The sequence below is a fragment of the Pinus tabuliformis genome, chromosome 3_1 (genome assembly GCF_031772625.1).
Source record: "Pinus tabuliformis cultivar Carrire ecotype Pingquan chromosome 3_1, CPIR1, whole genome shotgun sequence".
In the NCBI taxonomy this organism is placed as follows: domain Eukaryota; kingdom Viridiplantae; phylum Streptophyta; class Pinopsida; order Pinales; family Pinaceae; genus Pinus; species Pinus tabuliformis.
This window is the reverse complement of record NC_142301.1, coordinates 423,922,297-423,930,786: the sequence shown is the minus strand read 5'-3', so window position 1 is coordinate 423,930,786 and position 8,490 is coordinate 423,922,297.

Sequence of the window (8,490 nt, the reverse complement as noted above, 5' to 3'; positions counted from 1 at the left end):
TTAATTGTCAACTCGGGGCTCGTAAGCTGATGAAGTGAAGGTGTACTATATGTACTTAAGCAACCTCTTAGAGATTTTTGTCATTTGGGTGTTGTTTGTGGTTAATTTATCTTCCTAAGATGGAGTGGTGATTTATAAACAGATGAGTGATGGTGTGTGTAAGGTGAATTCTAGATGAGTGAAGGTGTGTGATTAGTGGTTTCTAACTATTTGCTGAAAAGGAAAAACTTGAAAGAAATAAATAACTTGAAATGACTTGAAAGCAAAGAACCACTTTCTAATGGCATTAGACACCATTCATGCTGCTGCAAATAAAAGGTAAGAAAATCACTTTAAAAACCAATGATAATGTTTATCTCTTCCTAACTCTCTACTTCTAACACATAGTACTGTGTAAAACACGATTAGGAAGTAGCTAAAGATGAGTTTAAAAAGTGATAAAAAAAATGAGAAAAATCTACTTTAAAGACTAGTTATAATGTTTTGCTCTTTCTAACTCTCTGCTTCTATCATATGGTACTATGTAAAGCACGATTAGAAAGTAGTTAAAGATTAGTCTAAAAAGTACTCAAAGCCAGCTGTAAGTTATTAGTATTCTGATCTCTAAAAGATAAGCAATTTGTGGTAAAGAGACCATTCATATGTTAGCAGACAACTTTGAGAAATTAAACTAAAAATCAGCTATGAAAATAAAGTAAAGGCAGCAACTTTGAATCTGTCAACTGAAACTACCAATAGATATAAAGCAAATACATAAACACAAAAACAATCCCGGGTTAAAAACCTGCAAAAGAACAATACTGATCAGTCAAAATGAATGTTGCAAATGAAATAACAATGAAAGTGAATTAAACTGTACATGTTTCAAGAAAAGGAAATGTTGAATGGAAAATAAAGAAATAGCAAGAATATAAACATGAAATACTATACAAGGGCAGTCATGAACAGGGGCCCTCTATTCATAATATCCAAAGAAGACTCAAGGAATTGAAAACTTCAGAACAGCACTGCTTCTATTACTCCATGTGCAGAAAATTACAGTCAAGAGTGCTAGAACAGCACTATCAAAACAGAGTCTTTAAACACACTAAAATTATAACAAGTTCATAAAACACAGCAACTAAAAAGTAACCATAAGCGTACGCAGACGCAAGTTTTTATAGGCATCTGAAAGATGGCCTAATGCGTACAGCTAAAACTTGAAAAATAAACTAACTGTCATGCGTAATTAAGGTTCAATAACACGTCATAAGCCTCGTGGATGAGCTGGAGGTTCTGGTCGTTATGGGCATTGAATCTAGAGTTGGATTATGTCCCCCACAGCCTGCGTAAGACGGACAAATCACCGTTTGAACTGACGTGACCCAACAGCTTACGCATCACCGTTAAGCTGCCTTTGTTGACCGTAACTTGACCCTCGTTGACCGGAGGTACAGATGACGTGGCTGGCTGAAACAATAGCACAAGAACCTCGATCACCTTGATTGCTAAGTGCCCATGTGGCTCGTTTGGCAAAATGACACGTGGAACCTTGAGATTAATGAAAAGGTTGCGGAATCATCAGATGGCTGCGGAATTCCTGTAAATATGTCAAAATCTAAACAAAACAGTCACACATTAGCAAAATTCCTTAATCATGCTTAAAGTCATATAATGTAATGATCTGGGTTGGTTTGCAAGGAAAATGAGGCAAAAGAGAGAGATGAATGAGGGAAAACTGTAGGTAATGATGGATAATCAAGTGTAAAGTAGAGGCTCTACATACCCCCACTACGAGGGCATTGCATGTCCTCATGCAATCAAAAACATTGTTCAGTCCACCTGCTGGGATGCCTCTGCTAAGACATCCAGCCTTCTCTTCTTTCTCTGTGTGGCCACATTGACTCTTGGTCTTTTCATCAAACACCTAAATTTTGGATTGATCAAGGCTCTGTTTAATTTCCTGCATCTCTTCTTGAGCTTTTTGTTCTCCTTTTGCCACAGGCCCATATGAAGCATGGTGTTATCTTGGACCATCTTGTCCACATTGCTCTGTACCTTCAGTTTTTCATTTTCTTGTTTGATGTGGCGATTTAAAACCTCCAGCTCAAATATTTCCTGCTTCAGTGATTGAACTTGCTGCTCCAAAGGTTGAACAGTGCTTGGACCAGCAGCTGCTTGTTCTAACGTTTCCAGGTAATTATAAACTTTCTGCTGATCCGGGTCAACCTCAGGTGACTTCTTTGGACTGGGTTCATACTGAAATTCGGATCCATGTTCATATTCAGGTTCATGCTCAAAAGGACTTTCCTCACGTGGAGGATTGGTCTCAACATACTCAGCGTGTGGAGGGCTTTTCTCAAAGTCAGGACTTGTAGCAACCTTTTCAGGTGTGCTCAAGTCAATGATGAGTGACTTTTTACCCTTTGTGGCCCCTACTTTTCTTTGTAACCTGCTGCTTCTTCTCACTGTGGTGATGTTCTGTTTTTCTTTTTGTGCCTTTTGCTTTTGTTTTTCCACCTTTTTGGAAAGGGAAGTTTCATGGAGTTTGGCCATTCTTTGTGCTAAGGGTTGAGTATCTTCTTCACTAACAACTTTGCCTTTATCTTTCTTTTGTTTCTTCCTACTCTCTTTTCTCTTTTGAGCAACTTCTTGGGCAAGTTCTGAAAGGGTTTCTGTGATGACTCTTTGAGCTGTTTGATCAGTGTCCACAGCAGGCTCAGGATCAATTTCATGTTCAGAATGATGTACATCAGTTTCTTCTTCAATCTGTTCTTGGACAGTTTCCTCTTGGACAACAGTTTCAGGGGTAGCCTCTTTTCTTTTTCTTCTACTCTTTCTAGGCACAGAGGTTTCTCCTGCTTCTTCAAAATGGTTTCTCACAAGAAATCTCTCCCAGGTATCTCTTTTTGCTTTCAACTGTTCCTCAACTAGCATCTTAACAAAACCATGATGACACAGATGTGATTCAATGTTTCTTGGGTTCCTTTGGACAATTGAACACATTTTTCTAAGACTTGAGAGTAGAAAATATGGAAGGTTAATATCATCTCCTAAGAAATGCATCATGAATTTCGCATGGTAAACATATAAGACTCCAAACCTTCCCTCACAAGTAAAGAATTTTTGCACTAATAAAAGTAAAGTTGTCCATTCTTCCTTGACATAAGTAACAGGAATCCCTTTTGTAAAAATGCTGGTATCCATACCTGGATTCTTTAATATTTGCTTCCACTGTTGGTCTTGTACTGATCTATTTTTAAACCATCTTTCTCCAGTTTGTGGGAGTGAAGTGGCCTGTGCTATACTGCTCTCAGTGACTGTAAACTTCAGGTCCCCTATCTCCACTTGATTGTCTTTGTCTCTGAAGGAACGTGCAAAGGCTTTCGTAACCTCTTTGTGGTAACCTCTGAATTTCTGGATGCATTGGAGCGAATTTGCTTTCTGCAAAGCTTCTTTAACTTGAGGATATCCCTCCAGAAATTTTGAACCCTCGGGTTCTACTCTTAAGAGTTTACCCATTGGCTCTACGGCTCTGTTCTAAGACTTTTGGAAAAAAGTTTACACGGCTTCAACAGTGGCCTTAACACAGTAAATTTACGGTTCTACTGTAACAGTCGTAACATACGTTCACTGATAACCAGAATTAGCAGAGAGGAAGAAGTAAAACAGAGTATGGCTGAGGTAGCACCGTAGTGAGCACAGCGGAATAAGGGAACTGTGGAAATGAAACAGCGTGAATGGAATGATACGAGAGTATGAGGGTTATGACATGATGGGTAGAAACGGTTAGGTCCTTAGGTTTCGGTCATAGGTTTACACTTGGCTGTGGGAATTATGACGTAGAGAGACGTAGTACAGTAGTCTACGTCACTTAGGTACGAAAACCTTAATGGAAGAGCAGCCGCAATTGAGTTTCAAAATCGTGATGAACATGACCGATAAGTGTGGGGGATACGTGGATTTTTGGTCGCATGATGAGAAAGACTGGTAATCATTACATTAAATGGCAAGAAACATAACCCTGAAACTTTGCAAAATGAGATAATCGTAAGTTTAGGATTTAGATCATACCTCAGATTCACGCTTGGATTGCCTTTGATCATTTTCCACTAACCCTTCATTGTTTTATTGTTGTTGCATGACTCTTTTCCACTTATTGTTGATGACTTCTGAACTGTAATTTTTTTTTTCAAACAGACTGTGTTTTTTTTATGCAGGTGCAGAGAGCTGCGGAATGGCTGAATGGCTGCAGAATTGCCAAACAGCTGTGGAAACTGCAGTGATACCCTCCGGCTACACAAAACAACTTCAGTTATCTAAAAAATGACTTTATTGATGGAATGAAATGTAATGAATGGATGGATGGATGGAAAGAAATGAGAGTGATTAAATGAATGAGATGGTGAATGAGGTGGATGAAATGGCGAAATGAGATGGAATAGAGAGAGATTTTTTTTGGAAAACATGAGGTGTCAGGTGACCCTGATTTTCACCTTAGGTTTTTTGCATAAGACTGCCAATCAGAGATTGGTTTTCAGGCTTATACATTTATTTTTTCTTTTCTTTTTCTTTTTTTTTTTTTTTTTTTTTTCTTTTTTTTTTTTTTCAAAAACCAAAGATTAGGCTGATGGAGGAGAAGAATCCTTTTCCACTAACCTGATTGCAGAATCTTCTTTAAACAACTTGACAAACTCTTCTTTTGAGAATGGATTTTGGTAGATTTTCAAGCGATGGCCATTCACAATAAGAGGAGTATGAAATTCATCAATAGTTTTCACTCTAACTGCTCCATTGCTAAAGACTTCATCAATCTCATATGGCCCAAGCCAATGAGTTTGAAACTTTCCTTTGAAGTCTTTGAACTTTGAATCAAACAATAGAGCCCAATCTCCTTTCTGAAACTTTCTTTCTTTGATATGAAGATCATGCCATTTAGATCTTTGGTGCTGAACTAGATCGGTCCTTAGAATTGCATCTTGTCTTATTTCATCTAGCTCATTTAGCTGGTCCATTCTGTGTCTTTGAGCTTATGAGAGGGTCATTCCCAATTGGACTGCCATCTTGAAGGTCTTGATTTGGAACTCAATGGGGAGCAGGACTTCCTTCCCATAAACAAGTTCATAGGGAGAATGTCTTGTTGTGTTCTTCCATGTAGTTCTATAGGCCCATAAGGCTTCAGGGAGCCTTTCCGCCCAATCTCTCCTATGAAGATGAACAGTCTTGGTGATAATGCCCTCAAGAACTTTATTGGTAGATTCCACTTGGCCATTGGATTGCGGATGGTAGGGAGTAGATGTTCTGTGCTTGATCTTATATTCCTCCATCAGCTTCTCCATCAATTTAGATGTAAACTGGCTGCCCTGATCTGTCACAATTTCCCTTGGGACACCAAAACGAGTGAAAATATCCTCAAAAAGAAATTGAACAACTGAATTTTCAGTGGCAGAAGGTAATGCTTTCGCTTCTACCCACTTAGTAACATAATCAGTACAAACCAGTATATACTTCTTTTGCTTTGATGGTGGATTAATTGGTCCAACGAAATCTAGAGCCCATTTCTCAAAGGGTTCTATGCATACCTGAGGCTGTAGTGGCATTTCATTTGAAGGAGTTGGTTTCCCAACTCTTTGGCAGCTGTCACACCTTCTAACATACTGCTTTGCATCTTTAAAGAGAGAAGGCCAATAATATCCTAGAGAAAGGATTTTATAGGCTGTCCTCTTGTCAGCAAAGTGCCCGCCGCATGGTTCATCATGACATGCCTTAAGGATGTCAGGCATTTCATCTTCCCGAACACATCTTCTGATTATACAATCTGGCCCTGTTTTGAACAATTCATTAGAAATCCAAGAATAATGTGCACTCTCCTGAATGATTTTCCTTTTCTCATTAGGAAATAAGTGTAGAGGAAGCTTCCCTGTAACAAGATAATTAGCCATATCTGCATGCCAAGGAGTCTTGGTAGTCACTGCAAACAAGTATTCATCTGGAAACTTATCTTCTACTAGAGAATCTTCATTAGTGTTTTGGATTCTAGACAAGAAATCAGCTACTATGTTTTGTTTTCCAAGTCTATCTAACACAGTAATGTTGAATTCTTGTAAAAGTAAAAGCCATCTTGTAACTCTACCATTAGTGACAGGTTTGTTCATTAAATATCTTATGGCAGAGTGATCAGTATGGACAAAGGTTTCATAGCCGATTATGTAGTGTCTAAACTTGTTGATTGCATGTACCACAGCTAAGAACTCTTTTTCTGTAACAGTATAATTTAACTCAGTGGGAGTCAAATTCTTACTTGTGTAATAAATGGCATAAGGGATCAAATCCTTTTGTCCCAAAACAGCTCCTAGAGCTGTATCTGAAGCATCAGTAGAAATGTGGAAAGGGAGTTTCCAATTTGGCCCCCTTAAGATGGGTGCTTCAGATATTCTAGTCTTTAAAGCTTCAAAGGCAGATTGACACTCAGGATCCCATTTGAACTCACAGTCCTTGGTAAGGAATTTGAAAAGAGGGGATGCTATCTTAGTGAAGTTTTCAATAAATCTTCTGTAATACCTAGTAAACCCAAGAAAACTCCTAACATCCTTCTGGCAATTTGGAACATGTAACTTAGAGATGACTTCAACTTTGGATCTATCAACCTTAATCCCATCTCCTGAAATATGATGTCCTAAAACAATCGCTTCAGTAAACATCATAAAACACTTTTCATGACTTAAAGAAAGATTTGTTTCCTTACATCTTACCAATACTTTTTCCAAATTTTCCAAAGCTTCTTCAAATGTATTACCATAAACTGTGAAATCGTCCATGTATACCTCTACAGAATCATGAATCAGGTCTGAAAAGATTCCTAGTACAGCCCTTTGAAATGTAGCCGGTGCATTGCACAATCCAAAAGGGAGTACTCGGTAGGCAAAAGTTCCCCAAGGACAAGTAAATGTGGTTTTGTCTTGATCTTCAGGTGCTACCTGAATTTGATTATACCCACTAAAACCATCCAAGAATGAGAAATACTTTTTACCTGCTAAAGTGTCTAGTACCTGATCAATAAAAGGTAGAGGGAAATGATCCTTTAAGGTTGCCTTGTTCAATTCTCGATAATCAATGCAAACTCTCCATTTACCATTCTTTTTGGGTACTATAACCAAGGGAGAAACCCATTGGCTATCTGAAATGGGGTAAATGAAGTTTACCTTGAGCAATTTCTGGAGTTCTTCTTTCACGATTTCCCTAAGGTTTGGATTCATCCTTCTTTGTGGTTGCCTAATAGGTCTGCTATTTTCTTCAATATAGATGTGATGAATACAAGTCTTAGGATCGATTCCTTTCATGTCAGTGTATTCCCATGCAAAGGCAGTGGAATGTTTTTGCAACAGTTTAGTTAATTCTTCTTGTTGTGGTCTTCCCAAGTTTTTGTTAATGTTCAATGTTTTTCCTGGAAGGATTTCAACTGTAGAACTACCAAACTCTTCCATTGAGAAGAGAGACATCTGTCTAGAGGAGAGATATTCAATGTCTGCATCTAACTGAAACTGTGTAGAGTCATATTCTAAAGGTATTTCAAAATTTTCTAATGTATTTAGAATTTGACTATCCTCACTGATTTCAGAGATGGTTAGAACAGGTTGAATAGTATCCTCATCATCAACCCACTCATCTTCTCCTATTTCTGTTATTGCCTTTGCTGGAGGATACAAGTTGAATTTCTTGGTGGAATTACCATCTGATATATACATGTCCCCAGACCTACAACTTATGAAAGCATCAGCTGTGGCCAGCCAAGGTCTTCCTAAAATAAGAGGATGTCCTCCTAGATTGTTCTTGGGAGTTAAAATCATAAAATCAACTGGATATTCCCAAGAATCTAGAGAGACTGGAATATCTTCCAATACACCATCAGGTTTAATGATTGATCTATCTGCAAGCTGCAGCAAAGTAGGTGTAAAGAGAAGCTTAGGAAGCTTTAACTGATCCATGGTCTGTCTACTCATGATGTTGATAGCGGCTCCTAAGTCAATCAAAGTATTTGGGATTTCAACCCCATTAATATGAGTTTTGACAATGGGGCTACCGGGATCCACATATTTTTGCATGGTAATCTTACCCATCATTATGTCTGCAATTTTTCCAACTAGATGTATCCTTTTAGTATCTCTGGTTCTCTTTCCTGTTTTCTTCAAACTCAACTCCTTTATTGTCTTCGCTAGAATGGGAATTTCCTTAATGGCTTGTAACAAGGGAATCTTGATATAGACATTCTTCAATTCATCTAGGAAATTATAGTCAGACACCCATATCTGCTTTTCCACTCCTTTGTCAATTTGCAATCTTTCAGGAAAAGGAGGTGTAGCTAAAGGTGTAGGTTGCTCAACTATGGGAGTTGTAGAGGTTGATTCTTTTTCTTTTTCTTTTTGGATATTTTGGTTTTGAAGTGATACTTCAGAACCTTTATTGACTTTGAGAGATTCTTCCTCAGAAATGCTTGGTTGTTGAACACTTGTA